The sequence below is a fragment of the Myodes glareolus genome, chromosome 1 (assembly GCF_982192425.1).
Source record: "Myodes glareolus chromosome 1, mMyoGla1.1, whole genome shotgun sequence".
NCBI classification, from domain to species: domain Eukaryota; kingdom Metazoa; phylum Chordata; class Mammalia; order Rodentia; family Cricetidae; genus Myodes; species Myodes glareolus.
This window is the reverse complement of record NC_142026.1, coordinates 42860399-42877415: the sequence shown is the minus strand read 5'-3', so window position 1 is coordinate 42877415 and position 17017 is coordinate 42860399. Positions and strand designations below refer to the sequence as shown.

Sequence of the window (17017 nt, the reverse complement as noted above, 5' to 3'; positions counted from 1 at the left end):
CCACACTAAAGAACTGTTAAGATTCATCAATTTATTTGACTCTATACTATTTAATTAGAGTTCATCAAAATATTGTTTCTTAATGGCAAAAGGATAGTAATCATTTATAGAATTATTGAATATCTAAATGAATCTCTCATGGTTTAAAATAAATTTTGAACACTTTTTGAAGCACATTGGTATCAAGTTTTACCTTCCACTTAAACGTATTTCTTTAGATATTTTGATACAACTCTTAATAAATTTCAACAAGTAAAAGTATGAAATCCAATTCTGTGATAAAAAATATATTCTCAAATGAGATATTTTCTCTGAATATAATTAATTGCAATTTCTATTGCAACTTATATCCTGGGAAATTTGTTCTTAGGAAAAAAAATTGTTAGTACAAACTTTTCCAAAACCATTATCAGCATTTAGGAAAAGCACTGTATTCATGAAAGTTACTGAGCTAATGTGGAAAGAATAGAATGATAAGAATAAATAGATTTTTGTGAATGCATTTATTTTAAAGTAATTTTAGAATTATTTAATAATTTCAGAAAATAGCTTAAGAAAACAACATTAATAAAATAATAATTACATTTAGATTATATGTGCTACTTTCCATGGTAATAAGCAATATGGAAATTTAAAGTAAAAGGTGTGGTAGAATATTTAACTATGTAAAGGTGTGTTAGATTTATTTGTCCTGTATTTGACTGATTATATAAAGATATGTTGTATTTGCTTCACCTTGACTGCCTAAGTAAGGCACCTGATTGGTCTAATAAAAGTTGAATGACCAGTAGCTAGTCAGGAGAAGATAGGCAGGATTGGCAGGCAGAGGTAACAAGTAGGAGGAGACTCCAGCCTGGAGAGAGAAGAAGGAGAAGAGAATGAGGAAGAAAGAGAGACATACCTGGGCGAGAAGCCAGCAGCCACAAGTCAGACATGGAGAAGCAGTGAAAGTAAAATATAAAGAAAGAAATAAAGGTAAAAAGCCCCAAGATAAAAAATAGGTCAAAAGACACAGATTAAGTTATAAGAACTATTGAAACAAACACAAGATAAGGTCTAGCATTTATAACTACTAAGAAGTCTCCTTGTTATGGTTTGGGAGCTGGTTGGTGACCCAGCAAAGCCTGAACATAAAACGGCAATGTGAAGCATATTCGAGTCTGTGCTGATATTAGACAAGCACTATTCCTATAACATTCTGCTTGCCATAATGTAAGGTTTATGTTTGTTTGTTTGTTCGTTTTGTTTTGCTTTTATTTTTGGTTTTTCAATACAGAGTTTCTTTGTAATGTTGAGCCTGTCCTGGAATTAGCTCTTGTAGACCAGGCTCGCCTAGAACTCACAGAGATCTGCCTGTCTCTGTTTCCCGAGTGCAGAGAATAAAGGCTGTGCCAGCACTATCCTGTTATTGAAAGATTTTTAAGAACATTGTAATTTTTAATGCAGGCTTATTTTATTTTATTTTGTTAACTTAATTCTAGAGAATAGCAGGACTCTGTGTATAGGATTCTGTGTAACCCTGGCTATCCTGGAACTTGTTCTGTAGACCAGGCTGATCTAGAACACATAGAGACCCACCTGCCTCTGCCTTCTGAGTGCTAGAATAAAGGGATGTACCACCATTGTCCAGTTAGAAAGTCAAACTTATCATCAAAGTTATTAATTACTGAACAGCTAAATGCCTTAGCATTATAGTATATCTAATTAAGGTATTTTTTCTAATTGTTTTACATTGTGTTTGCAAATTTTGAATTAAAAATTTATTTACATCATCTCCCCTAACTCAATTTTAACTTCAAAAATTTAAAAGTTAAAGTTAAACTTTTTTTAATAATAGAAGGCAAATGAGTGTTTGATTGTCAGAAGAATAGTTATATGAAACTTAAAAGACTATCTTAAAAGAGATGACCATTTTTCCTTGGAACAAGATTAAATTTTTGGAACTATGAAAAATATGAAAGTTCATATTTAAAGTCCAGTTTTCAAAGAAATTCATTAATTAGGGGTTGTTTCTACACAACCCTTCTAAGAAATTTGGCTGATTAACTATAAATAAATTTGGTTGATTAACTGTAAATAAATTTGTATAATAATTTGAAAATAATCTCAAATTTTTTTTTACATTTTAACATTTTTTATTACTTTATAAATAATAGGAATCAAAATTTCTACTTCCTTTCTGATGTGGGATAATTGTTTGTATTCTGTCAATCATATTTCAATAAAACACTGATTGGCCAGGCAGGCAGTATATGCGGGAAAGCCAGACAGGAGGTAGAGGTGATGCAATGAGAACAGGGGAATTTTGGGAAGCAGGGAGGTTCCTCTACAGTTCTGCCCAGACCACTGGAGAGGAGCTGCCCCACTGGAAAAGGTACTGAGCCATGTGCTAACATAGATAAGGATAATGGGGTAACATAAGTTATAAGAGCTAATAAGTAGCCTGACCTAATGGGACAATCAGTTTTATAACTTATAGAGATCTCTGTGTGATTGATTTTCTTTGGGATATGCCGGCTGTGGGGTACTGGGAGGGACAGAAACCCCAACAAGCTGGTCCTCATGTTACACCTTTCCTCATTCCACTTCCCTCCAGCTCCCCCACTCACCTTACCCCTCCCAGTCCAAAGAGAGGGCAGGGAACCCTGCCCTGTGGGAAGTCCAAGGCCCTCCCCTCTTCATCCAGGCTTAGGAAGGTGTGCATCCCAATATACTAGGATTCCAAAAAGCCAGGACAGGCAGTAGAGACAAATCCCAGTGCCATTATCATTGGCTTACCAGTCTGCCCTAATTGTCAGCCACAATTAGGCTGCTCCTTCAGTCCCAGTTCAGCTGGTTTTGGTGAACTTCCATTAGTTCAGGCACATTGTCTCAATGGGTGGAACAACCCTTCATGGTCATGACTTTCTTGTTCATATTCTCCCTCCTTTTGCTCTTCAACTGGACATTGGGAGCTCAGTCCAGTACTTCAATGTGGGTCTCTGTATCTATCTCCATCTGTCTCTGGACGAAGGTTCTATGGTGATGCTCCTGACAGGTGTCTGTGGCATGGAAATGTTTGGTGTCCCTTGTACCTGGTTAGGGTATTGGCAGAACAGAGGACAAAGTTAAATGGAGGAAAAAATTTTAGGACCAGGGAATTGAGAGGTTTGTATCTGGCCTGTTTGTGATGGGTTCTTTAATTTGGCTCCCTGGAACTTATAAGAAAAACAGAAGTTTTAGACATATACATTGTATTAAGAACTCCTTGGGTTTATAAAAACAGAAATTATAATGAAAAGTATTTTTATTTGGTGAGACAACCTGGCAAAACCTCTTAGCTATCAGACTGTCAGAGATCTTTCAGAAGGATAAGATTTTACTTAAGTTACTGATTAAACAATGATAGAGAACTTACTTGGTTGGCACCCAGAGCTACTCTTTTTGGATCTTCCCTGGTCTCTGAAGGTTGTATTTGACCTTTGTTGTTTAATGTAGAGCCTGCCAGGCTTTTGAAGACCCTGTGGACTAAGAAATCTTTAGGAAGACAGGCCTACCTTGATCCTGGGCAGCTAGACTGTCGATTCCAGTGATCCTGTCCACGTTTGAAGGTCTCCAGTTTAGGTGAAAGGCAGTCTTTGCCCAATGGTCAGCAGTTGGCAGTCGAAGCAAACTGCAGATGAACGCTGGTCTTTGACGGTTTGTCTTATGTCTTCTCGGAGGAAACAGAGTGCTTGCAAGGAGCCAACCTGTCTCTTTTTGTTATGAAAAGTTTTTAAAATAATTAAATATTTAAATATCGCATTCCCCAGATCTCTGAGCAGTTGAGGGCTGATTTTTAGGTATAGCAGCAGTATAGAATCTGTTTGGAAGGTTGGGTTTGAGTTTGACTGTACTGACTCTTAACAGGTAAGATCCACATTTGTAACATTAAGATTAGTGGCAGAACTGACAATGGTAGAAAACAGCTTAATAGTACATACCAGTTTAAAATATGAGACTTATTATTTTGTAGTCTGAAACAAGATGAAATGAATAATCATTATATATAGAAAGATTGAACAGGAATTAGGCAGAGTGCATGTTTCTGATGGGCCCTATCAGAAAGCATGTCAGTATGCAAAACACCTGTAATCACAGCTAAGGAGAAGATTTCAGTGAACACTGAGGAGGGGGAGGGGAAAGCGAAACATACATAACAGTGGGAGGGCCTGGTCGCGTGATCTGGCTCTCAGTGAATCTAGCGATAAAGTCATCTGACCCCAATGAACATGGCGGCGGCCACGTGTTGTGGGGGAAAGTTACAATTTATGAGCTGTTGTTGAGCTGCCATGCCGAACCATAAGCCGCAGAGGGGAGCAAAAGTCTGGAACCGAAAAAAAAAAACTGCACCAGGTCACGGCTGGGATGGAAAAGCCAGTGGCTGCCTGCCATGGACGATTGTTATCCAGAGTCTGAATCGTGAAAACCCGCACAACGAACGAGCGCCCAGGACCACGTGAACGAGTGTCCTCAATTCACAGGTGGGGAGCTATGGGTCTAGCTGGATAAACCAGAGGCCGGGGCCACTCCATAGCGGCGGTAAGACGAGAGGAGAGAAAAGAAGTGAAAATGAAAAAAGATAAAGAAACTGAGGACCCAGTCCCCAGATGAATGTCGAATGCACAGCACGGGAATGCAGTGCTAACGCAGGCAGACCAACCCCCAGGGTCGTCCAAACACGATTCCGGTAAAGGAAAGCAACCGTCTGTAGCAGAATGAGGAGCGACTCACCAATTGAAGCCAGTGTTGTTTGTAATAGGTGGGTCACTGTTGAGACCTTGGTCCTGATCCAGTCCCGGAAATTGGAGCTCAGAGTCCCGGACGATATGTGAAGCCGGGACTGGCCCTTGGTGGGTGAATCTCTCTAGTCCGCGGCACCAAATATTGTTCTTTTAAAAATAATATGATGATGGGATGTCCCGGGCAGCTTGCGGAGCAGCTTCTAGTTCGACACGGTGGGTCCTTGCAAGATCTCCAGGGTGGCAGCGCCATGCAGTCGAGGGAGTCAGGCAGGTGGTTACTGCGGATAAGAGGCTCACAGGACATAGTATTATTTAAGGAAGAGGGAGACATTTATTTCTTACAGAAGAGGAAAACAGAGAGACATAAGAAAAACGTAGAGAGAACAAAGACACACGTACAAAGGACACGAGACAAACATACAAGAGAGAGAGAAGATGGCGGCGGGGCGGTCAGAAGTTGCTGGGGTAGGCATGGTTAGTTCTTAAAGTGACAGCAAAGAATAACAGACTTTGATAGTACAATAATCAACTTTATATGAAAAAAAATATAGCCAAAACAATCCTATACAATAAAGGAACTTCCAGAGGCATTACTATCTCTGACATTAAACTATATTACAGAGCCACAGGAATGAAAACAGCTTGGTATTGACATAAAAACAGAGACATTGACCAATAGAATAGAATTAAAGACACGGATATCAATCCACAAACCTATGAACACCTGATTTTTGACAAAGAAGCTAAAATTATATATTTGAAGAAAGAAAGCATCTTTAACAAATGGAGCTGGCATAACTGGATGTCAACTGGTGCGGGAGAATTGTCTGTATTCTGTCAATCATGTTTAAATAAACGCTGATTGGCCAGGCAGGAAGTGTAGGCGGGAAAACCAGACAGGAAGTGGAAATGATGCAAGGAGACCAGGAGAATTCTGGAGAGGAGGAAGTTGATTCTTGCCACTCTTGCCCAGATCACCAAAGCAGTAGGATGTGATCTGCCCAACTGAAAAAGGTACTGAGCCACATGGCTAAAATAGATCAGGAAAATGAGTTAATCAAGATGTGAGAGTTAGCCAGTAAGAAGCCTGACCCAACAGGCCAGTCAGCATTATAATTTATAGAAATCTCTGTGTGGTTGATTTTTCTCTGGGACTAAACAGCTGGTGGGTCAGACAGGACAGAAAAACCCCCAACAAACAGGCTCCCTCTTGTTAAATCAACCTGTAGAAGAATGAAAGTAGATCCACATCTATCACCATGTGCAAAACTCAAGTCCAAATGGATTAAAGACCTTGATATAAATCTGACCACACTGAACCTGATAGAAGAGAAATTAGGAAGTAGCCTGCAATACATGGGCACAGGAGACCACTTCCTAGGTAGAACCCCAGTAGCACAGATAATAAAAGAAACAATGAATAAATGGGACCTTCTGAAACTGAGAAGCTTCTGTAAAGCAAAGGACACAGTTATTAAGACAAAAAAGTAAATTCACTGAATGGGAGAAGATTTTCACCAACCCCACATCAGACAAGGGGCTGATCTCCAAAATATATAAAGAACTCAAGAAACTAGAAATTAAAATTCTAAATAACCCAGTTAAAAATGGGGTACTAAACTGAACAGAGAATTCTCAACAGAAGAATTTCAAATGGCCAAAAGATACTTAAGAACATGTTCAACTTCCATAGCTATCAGGGAAATGCAAATCACAACAACTTTGAGATAACATCTTATACCTGTTAGAATGGCAAAATCAAAAACAGCAATAAAAAGTTTTAAAAAGCATTTTACATACTTATAGTATATTTGGAGCAGCCATATGATATCTTTCATAACTGAAGAAATACTATTTATTCCATCTATTTATTAAATGCTTGGTTGCAAAGCAGACAAATAAAGGTTGGTACCTTACTCCAGATTAACCCAAATGATGTTCAAACATAAGTTGACTACATAAATGTCACTAGCCATCTACCCCACAAATGAGAATTAAAGAAACTAAATATATTAACATTCACACTGTTCTTCCTTTTAAAAAGTCATATATCCGAAATATTTAAGAAATCTGAAAGCTTCATATTATTAAGAGACTTACACAAGTTCACTAAAAATTTAAGAGTGGTGTGGCACTCAAAAATAGTTCATAATTTTATTTTACCACCCAATAACTTACTTTCATTATATTTCTCTCCAAGTTAAATCTTTTCTTGTATATCCATGCACACATCTTCCTATCTATAAAACATTGCAAAGAAAATTAGAGATGACAAGAATGACTTTTATTCTTTTTATTATCTATAGTTTTTAAAGCAAAAGTTGTTTAATAAATCAATAAATAGATTTTCAGATTGAATCATGTTGCAGTTTTAAAGATTACTGCAGAACTAAACTGTGTTGAACAATACATATTTACAGTTGGAAGGTGAGAATATTAATGGTTTGATTGTTGTGGGAGAACTTTGGAATTAACTTCGGAGGCTGGATAGGTTTGAAAATCCCCAAGCAATTTTGACAAATCTCAGCCTAGCTAAGTTCCTTGCTTATACTTGAAAAATCATTAATTTAAAAGCAAATGTTTGTTTTTGGTTTGATGTTAGCAGAGGCAATAGAAATAAAATTCTATGTGCTCATTTGTTACCTAAACCAAGCCCAATATGATTGTTGTTTTACTATTTATTTCAGAAATTGAGGTCTCCATATTTATGGATCCTACTATCGGAAAGCTCCTACTATTATTCTTATAAAAAGTTTTAGTGTAATTTCTCCATAATCTAGAGATTTTGGATCTAATGACTGAAAATATTCCGTAGAGAATACAAGGATACCTTCAATGTTCTTTGTATTGAAAGATCACATTGAGGGTCTTAACCATATGGAGACCCTCGTCCAAGAACCAAGTCCGAGCCACTGGATGCAAAAGCAAGAGGCAATTTTTTATTGCTCACATAGGGCCTATGGGTGCTGCAGTCACCTGGAGAACTGAGCACACCGGACAGGGTTTTGGGGCAGATTATATAGGGAAGGGGCAGGCAGAAGCGAGCATACAGAAGCAAATGCATAGTTACAGGGGTCTCATAGGTCAATTTTAATGAGGTCATGAGGTCATGTCTAAGACAGCTGTCAATGTTCCGATAGGTGCCTGACAGTTTGGGGACTTTCCATTCCTCCCCCTTAATCTTGTTCATGCGAGTGGCATAACTCTTGGTGTCAAACCACAGGCATCCTGTTATACAGACTTGACGATAACATCTGTGCCTTTGTTATGAGCCCCAAGACCTTGTTATGAGGCCCCAGTGTTTAGTTCAAGCCTTGCTTATAATGGCATTACAGCAGCTAAACAGCCAGGCGGGGGTCTTTCAGTCTATATTACCTAGTCTTCTTAGCTCTGACTACCTCTCTTTTCCACGGAGACTATTTTTTCTGTTGTTACCTTTCCCCAGTAGCCTGCAGCTCCTTCGGTAGGACTTTCCCCAGTCCACTTTGGAAGATCTTCATGTTGTCCTGTATTTGTGAGTTTGTATTTAGTCAAGTCATGCTGTTGAGACTTTATGGGTGTAGCTTCTGACCTTAGGAGATACACTGTTACAGAAAAGGTCCTCATCCTCTGTCTTTCTGCTTCCTCTCCCACAATGTTCCCTGATTCTTAGGTGCTGGAGTCTTTGGAAATGTAGCCCACTGGCAGGGCTCCACAGCTTTGCAGTTTGATTGGTTGTGATTTTCTGTAGTGGGTCTCGGACTGTTGCAAGGTGTATTTCTTTGAAAAGAGGTGAAGCCTACACTTTGGGTATAAGGACCAATATTTATATTGTTGTTAGGAACAATGCTGGATAATAAATTAATGGCTGTAGATGCTCCTCCAATAACCATGATTTCACTAACACTGAGTAGTTAGTTACATAGATTTCCAGTACCAGCAATGATTTTCCTCTTGTTGGGCAGGTCTTAAGTTGACTGGAAAGCAGTTGGCTATATCCAAGGCATGTGTGCTATTATTCATCTAAGAGTTGCTGTGCTTTAATGCTTGTTGATGTCAGTCATAAGTATCATAGTTGGGAGGGACTATTGGCTGCCTCTCTTCTTTGGAAATTTGCATGTTGCCTTCCGTTACAATTTCTAGTCATCATGGAGGAGGAATTTAGGTCAGTTCCAGTCCAGGGTCCTCTGGTCTCTGTTTTAGGGATTTAATGATAATGACTTACCTTCCACCCCCGGGGCACAATCAAGGACAATAGCACTAGCTGCAAGCATGGATTTCTTGACAGCCTTTGCCAACAACTCCAAAGAAGAAGTTGTTATTTCAGACTTTTTGAGGTGATCTTTGGCTCCCAGAACTACTATCAGCTCAGTGAGAAAGGTTCCTTAAAACTATATGTGTATATTTCTACATAGACTTATATGTATTACAGGCTTTTAAAAGCAAATGGTTAGTACTATTAATCCTTAAGACTTCTTTGGACACCTTTACTGGTATTTCACTTTCTTCCTCTTTTTTTTTTTTGTATTTATTTGTCTCCTTCACCATAGAATCTCCATTTTTCATTTCTCTAAGCAAATCACTTGCACCTTGCTATTCTCCTACTCGTGGCTCCCCAAAGTCTCTAGCCTGGAAAAACTCACATTTTTACTTTTCTAGTTTCTGCAGTTACTACAGACTATGTACTCATATTTGAAGATTTGCAGCTAGGAATCTCTAGTAAGTAAAATCATACTACGTTCATTTTTTTTTGTATCTAGATCTTCAATCAATATGACCCTTTCTAGTGCCACTATTTATTTTCAAATTTGATGATTTCATTTTTCTTTACAGGTAAATACTATTATATATGTACCACATTTTCATTATCCATTCATCATCTGGTTCCAATTCCTAGATATTGTGAAGAGAGCAGCAATTAACATGGATGACCAACTATCTGTGGAAAGGATGTCTCATTCTTTGTGCATACTCCAAGGAGTGGTATAGCTGAGTAATGTGAGGGAATTATTTTAGCATTTCTAGAATCCTTTAACCTGTGTTTGTTAGTGACAGCACCAGTTTGTAATACCACAAAGAGTAAGTGGATATTTCTTTTTCTCTGCATCATTTCCATCATTAGTTGCAGGTTTGTCTGTTTATCTTTGCACACTCTCTTGGATAAGATAAAATCTTGATGCCTGGTAGAATTATGATGTGAGTCCATTTACTCTGAACAATTTTTTAAAGCTGGCAAGCCTTTTAATTTTCTTTCAATCTTCTCCTTTATTATGCATCTGTTTATCTTGTTTACTTCATTTTGTATACCTGGCTGAATCTAGAATACCATCCATTTCTTTTAAGTTTTTTAGTTTACTAGAATATAGGTTTAGGAAGTACTGTCTCTTAAGTTTGAATTTCTTTGGCGTCTATTATAATATTTTCCTGTTCATTTATGATTCTGCTAATTGAATATTCTTTTTATATTGGTTAGTTGGGCCAAGAGTCTCTTACTCTTCTCTATTTTCTAAACAAATTAGCTAGTACAATTATTAATTCTTTGCACTGTATTTTTATTGTTTCTATTTTATTGATTTCTGCTTAGACATTTTTTTCATTGACTAATTTCAGAATCGGTAATTTCATGTTATCCAAGTTTTTGAATTGCATCATTAAACTATTTATTTATGCTTTTTCTGATTTTTTTTTTTTAGTATAAGCACTTAGACCTATAAATTTCCCTTGTAGGATTGTTTACAATGTGCCGTAGATTTTTTTTTATTATTAGTTTCAGGGAGATTGTTTTTAAATTTCTTTCTTGATGCTTTTTCATCCTTTCATCACTTAGTAATGAGTTGTTTAATCTCCATGAGTTTGATTATTCCTTAGAAATGTTTTGTGCCAATTTTAAATATATCACACTGTGGTCATGTAGGATGTATGCAGTGGTTTCAATCTTTTTTTTTAATTTGTAAAAATTTGTTTTCTTTCCCAAGCTGTGGTGTAATATAACTGCTAAAAGCTGTTGAGTAGAATGTACATTCTTTGGTGACAGGATAGAATATTCTGTAGAAAACTGTGGAATTCATTTGTATTATAAATCAAATAATTCTCATGTTTCTCTGTTTATTTTTTGTCTAGATGATTTGTCTATTGGATGATTTGTGATAATGAAATCATTTTCTGTTAGTAGATTGAAATAAATCCATGTCCTTAAGTAGATTTTACCCTACTATTTCCTCATATTGTCTCTAAAATCATTGAATTCTTTAAGTTTAATATTGTCCTGTTAAATCTTGTGACCTGGAGTTAATCTATGTAGTTCTTATCAACAAAGCAGTCTACAGGAATGGAAGCTCTTATAAGGAAGATACTAGATTGTTCTTTCTCATTGTTTTTATGTTTAATGAGATCTGGGCATTCAGACTTTTTTTAGTTCTGAGTTTGACGTGGATGTGTTGGTCTAGAGCTTGGAAATAGTTTGGGGCAAGTGATGCCAGGTGAACAGAAGGGAGTAGTTTGACATATAGAATGTACTTCCTGATCTAATCATGGAGTATGGGTAAAGATTTGGCTTGTTGGAAAGATTAGATAAGGTATGGGAAAGTCCTATGACTTGAGAGATAGAAAAGGAACTTTCTGGTCCAAACTTAGTGTCATACAATCAAGGAAGTTCTTACTACTTTTTTGCACTAGTCCAGAACCCAGACTAGATCTGAAAATTTACAGAAAATGTTTGGACCAGAGGTCACAGAATTTCACCTTGTTTGGCCCTGGAGGAGGATATAGGAAGTTTGGGTACCAAGCGAGGTAGTTGGAAGCTACACGGAAGGGTCCTGTGAGTAGGTAAAGGTAGAGTGGGTTCTTCTGGATGAATAGAGCTTGGCTTTGTGTAGGAGGAAGTTGTCAGACTTGAGTGGGCATTGATTGTGAGACCCAGGGTGGATATGGCAGGTTATGGTAAGAAGGAGTAGGTGGCCAGGTGTACTTACTTAGCTAGATGCTGTAGAGTGCTGTTGGATGTCTGGGTACCTGGGGGATGGTTGAAAATTACACAGAAAAGAATTTTGTGTTTTGTAAGTAGGGCAGACTCTGGCAGAAGAATACAGGTGGACTGTGGCAAAAGTGTGGTGCTTGAAGTAGACTAGGATACAAGATGTTGGACCCAGACTAGAGACTAGAGGACTACGTTAGTGGTCTGTGTACTGAGTCAGTCTCTCCTTTTGCTGTGTATATTTTCCCTTTGCAATTACAGGGACTCCCTTGGTTAACAAAATGAATAGCTGTAAGTCTAGGTCCAATGTTTAAAAAGTTACTTTAATGATTTAATGAAATAGTACCAAATATGAGAGATACAATAATAAGCAAATATAGATATATAATATATTCATATATTTTTTTTCTCTGACATTTCTTTGTCAATTCACTTTAATATATTTTTCAGAAATAGTTTGGGGATCACTAACATTGAGATACGGACCTCACATTCATTGTCCTGCTATATTACATCAAAATCCAATGCACAACTTTTCTGACAGCATTTATAATGCTTATTCCCTTAGTAAATCAATAAACATATTAATGATTGGATTTGCATATGGTGAAGCTTAAACTTCATAATGAGTTATTGGGCTGGAAAGATGGTTCAGAGATTAAGAGCACTTGCTGCTCTTCCAGAGGTCCTTAGTTCAATTCCGAGTAACCATATGGTGGTTCACAACCATCTATAATGAGCTCTGGTACCCTCTTCTGCCATGAAGGCAGACATGCATTGCAAACACTATGTACATGATGAATTTTTAGATGAAAAACACATCTTGAAAGGGGACATATGAAAAATAAAATTCATTAAACCCATCATTTAATTTCAAGAATAACCCTTCTTTTCAATTAATATGCTTATTTCAAAGTATTCAGATTGAATTAAAGCAGATAATACTCATTACTGAAAATATCATTTGTAATATTTTTGATTTATTCTTTGTCATATTTTGGGTTTGTAATTCTGTGATAAAGCACCATAAACAAAAGCGACCTTGGGAAGAAAGTGATTTATCTCTGTTTACAGTTCCGTTTCAAAGTACATCATCAAAGGAAATCAAGTCAATGACTCAAGCAGGGTAGGAAATTAGAAGCAGAATGTGATGCTGAGGCCATGTAGAACTGTTTACTGCCTGCTCAAATTGGTTTTTTATACACCCTAGAGCCATATGCTCAAAGATGGCACTATCTACAGTATTCTGGGACCTCCTCCATTAATTACTAGTTTAAAAACTCCCTATAGACTTGCCTATAGGCAAATATTGTGGAGGCATATTCTTAATTGAGAGTAACTTTTCTAATTCTAACTTGTGTCGAATTGACAATAAAGTAAAATAGACTCCATTTTTGTTTTGCAAGTTCACTCATGGGGGCCTGAAGCCCTTTTATGAGCAGACATGCATACTTTGTCTTCCAGATAGGCAAATATTGAGTGTATTCAAAGGCTTATTTTGTTCAGTCACTCAGACATGACTTGATATTAGACATGTTTGATATTGTAAATGTTTTATATCTACTTATCAAGCAAGCTAATATTTTCTCTAAAACTCTCTTTACTAACAGTTCTTCACACCTAGGTGTATATTGATCCAGGTTTCGCTATCTCATAAAGACCTTTGAATCAAAGACTTCTTTCTTACTGGTATTCATTTGGCCCAGGATTTTTATCATGCTCTACTTGCATTTTTTGATGTTTCTCCTTTTCTTTCTGCATCTGTCTTCTCCCCATCAATGTACAGATGAAGACAGTCATATTATTGAAACATCTCAATATTATTTGACATCTTTTCTGATAAAATTTAATGTCACCGATTAGATTCTTCACAAATCCTACAATAACAATTTCTCTCTCTCTCTCTCTCTCTCTCTCTCTCTCTCCCTCTCCTCTCTTTTTCTTCTCTCTCTTCTTTCTCTATATCTGTATGTGTGTATATATACATATATATATTATATAGATATATATAGAGAGAGTATTTTACAATTCCAACTCTTCCACTATATATATATATATTTTTTTTTCTGACTGTTGAGGATGAATAACATCTTTAATTGAGAATTAAAAATAATAAATGTAAAAATATTTTAATTCACTACTAGAAATAAAATTATATTATACATGTTTCCATTAGTGTTGTGTAATTTAAAAAAGAAAGATACTTTTCAATATTAATTTAATAATAAAGATAGTATATACTTTATAAATCTCTACTATTCATTAAAAAAGATTCTTGGATCCTTCCACATACTTATAAAATTGATTTTTTTTGATTTCCTTTTGTTTGTCATATATGACAGAAGCCTGAACACACAGAAATATAAAATTAGAAAAAAATAATAGTCTCAAATCATCTTAAAATCCATTTGGGTATTAAGACAAAATAATATATGTAATAGAATATTACAGGTTAAATATTTTAAGAATTCTAAAAATCTATTAAATGACTTTTCACATGTTGTTATCTTAAAATTGATAGACCTATCTTTAAATAAGTTTTAATATTTTACCCCAATTACATATTTTTTAATAAGGGAACATTCTGCTATACATTTTTTTCTGAATTTTTTTAATATTTTATATAAATATAAAAGTAAATGACAGATAAATTCTTCTAAAAATTGCAGTAGTTTGTTGGCTAAGGCCACTTCACAAGTCACGCCATATCTTCCTATCTTAGACCTCTTACCGCGTTAGAATGACACTGATGTCTTTGTAACATTTTTCTAATGAATTTTCCTTTAAAGACATTTTCCTTAAAATACTAGATTTTCCGCATGCCATCTGTCAAAATACAGTTGGCATCCTGTGAGAAAACGGACGGCTAAGTTTGTGAATCAGTCCCGAGATTTCTCTTAGACATACAACCAAAACTCTGCACTGACATATTTGTAGATAGGTCCTAGATATTTTTTCATACAGAAATTTTCAAAACACGTAACTGAACTCTAATGACGGGAAGAAATTAAAAGCACAGCAAGCCAACTTATAAAACTGGCACATTTCAGTTTGCTGCTTCAACAAAATTTTCAGTTTTGCAAACCTCTGTTGAAAGGGACAATGACCAAACAATGTAAAACAAGCTACCTGGTCACAGCCTCAAAGTAAGAGAACATGTTGTCATGTTTGTGTCTGATCAAACAGAAAACAGTTTCTGGAAGCCTTAATGTGTTGACAGGGGAGACCCTTCCCACAAGGACTTTCTGAATTTGGACTACAACAAAGATGGTTATGTCTCAGGTGTCTAGCCTTTTAAGCGTGAGCCTCTCCCTCTGGCTCATCATCACCAGAGTGAAGAATTTCTAATGTTTCCTGACATTATCAGCTTCCGGAAGTCAGGGATCACAGTTTTCCACCTAGAAATTCCCTCAAATCATTAAATATCATGTTCTAAATTTAAATGTAATTAGGCTGAACTGAGTGTGGAAACTGAAGTTTCATGAACATGTAGACTATTCTATTTTCAATCCCTAAGGAAATTATTATTTAATTCAGATATAAACTATTATTGTTGTAGGGGAAACTATAAAAACATATGAAATGTATTTTCAACCACATCTTATCTAAGATTAGAGTGGGTTTCACTGTTACACCAACGTTATATAGATATTAAGCATGTACAACTTAATATTCACTTAAATGTCAAGTTCAGGGATATACAGACATATTCTGTTGCTTTTCGACAAACATTTTATTTGAATTTAGTTTTAGAATAAATTAAATATTGTTTGCACTGATGCCTTGTTACTTTAGGTTTTTGCTATAACCTTTAGATTAGTCACTAATATTTTAACCCAAGAAGTCAAGAGAATAAATTGTCATGATTTTAGTCTCACTGTGTTCAATGTCTATCTACATTACAATAGAAGAAATTGAATTAAGCCAAATTGCCAGAGTTAGTAAAGAGACTGTTTATCCTTATTAATATGAGAGTAAAAGTTATTATGAATTATTGTAGATGGTTAGATAAACAAAATTAATCATAAATAGTATCATTGCCCAAGTATAAATATCAAGTGACATTCTTGCATATTATACACATTTACCTATTATTTATTATAGTTAATTCACATGGGGCTTTATTCAAATTCATAGATGGTCAACATTGAGGTCAAAATTAAAAGCATTTAACGCAGCATTGCTAGAGATTGAACAGGTTCAGACTCAGTCCTCCTGAGATTGTTGTGTATAACAAAAATGTGTCTTTATTCTAGGGAAAGTGTTTGTTAATTTATTCCATCCAGTCAAGGTCAGGAAGTAACGAAGTTACACTTGTACCGAAATAGAACAACTAAGGGATTCACATAAACAGGAAGTCCAGAGGACAGATAAACACACATTTTATTTCACAGAGGTTTTATAGAGATTCACTGCATTGCTTAGAAAGGAAACTTCCTAAGTCTCACAACAGGATTTAGATTGTAAAGTTCCAAACCTAGACATGTTTAACTGACTTTCGACTCTCATTGCTAAATTTTATGACAGTAAATCAGGATTAGGATCGATGGAAGCTTTCTTTTCAGCAGGATAAATGCAATCAGTTTGATGAAATATTCTAAGAAACAAGAAAGAGATACAAGAAATCATTTTCTCATTATGCTAATTTAAAAGGGTATTTAAGATCTTTGAAAACAAAACTGATTAAAACATATCATTTGCCTACTTAAGGGTGTGGAGCACTGAATTCTACCTAGCATAATATGTAAGCCAAGTATGTTGACTGATGTTGAAACAAACATACTTTTTTGAATGTGGTAAACATGTTTCCTTTGTTTTTAACCTATGATGGTTTACAATGTTAACTTCATACAGAAAGTATAAACTGAGGAAGAGGTACTCACTTGTCAAGGCAGATAGAAACTTTTGACATTCTGTGATACAAAGAAATAAAAATAATCTTAATGGCTTCTTTTTAATGGACTGTATAAGTCCAGTTGTAAAAATGTTTATAATATAAAAATGCTGGCTGGAAAACAGAGGAACAGATATTTTGTTCTTGTTTTCTTTTTCCCCAGCTTTTCCCAATTAGTCTCCCAGGAGGAGCTCACTGGGATGTAAGAATTTCATCATTGCTCAGCAGTGCTTTGGGAACCGTTCCTATCCTTGGGGAGAGTGGGCGCTGTCTGTTCTTCATGATTATGTGGGGAGCGTTCACAGAGATCCCGTTGTATTGGAGAAGGTGTGTGGAATTAAAACCTAAGATGCCAAAATAAAAAAACAGAACATTTAATTCTGACTGAGTTATAGATCAACATGTTTC

At 35.9% G+C, this 17017-nt stretch overlaps 1 long non-coding RNA gene across 1 annotated transcript; it reads right to left on the bottom strand.

Annotated features, from left to right (window-relative positions):
• Positions 1-352: 352 nt before the first annotated feature.
• Positions 353-5192, bottom strand: LOC146896091 (uncharacterized). The gene is made up of 3 exons (XR_015003859.2): positions 4753-5192; positions 3537-3734; positions 353-3074 (listed from the first exon to the last, which is right to left on the bottom strand). It is a non-coding gene; the product is annotated as an uncharacterized LOC146896091 (long non-coding RNA).
• Between the last annotated feature and the right edge of the window lie 11825 nt (positions 5193-17017).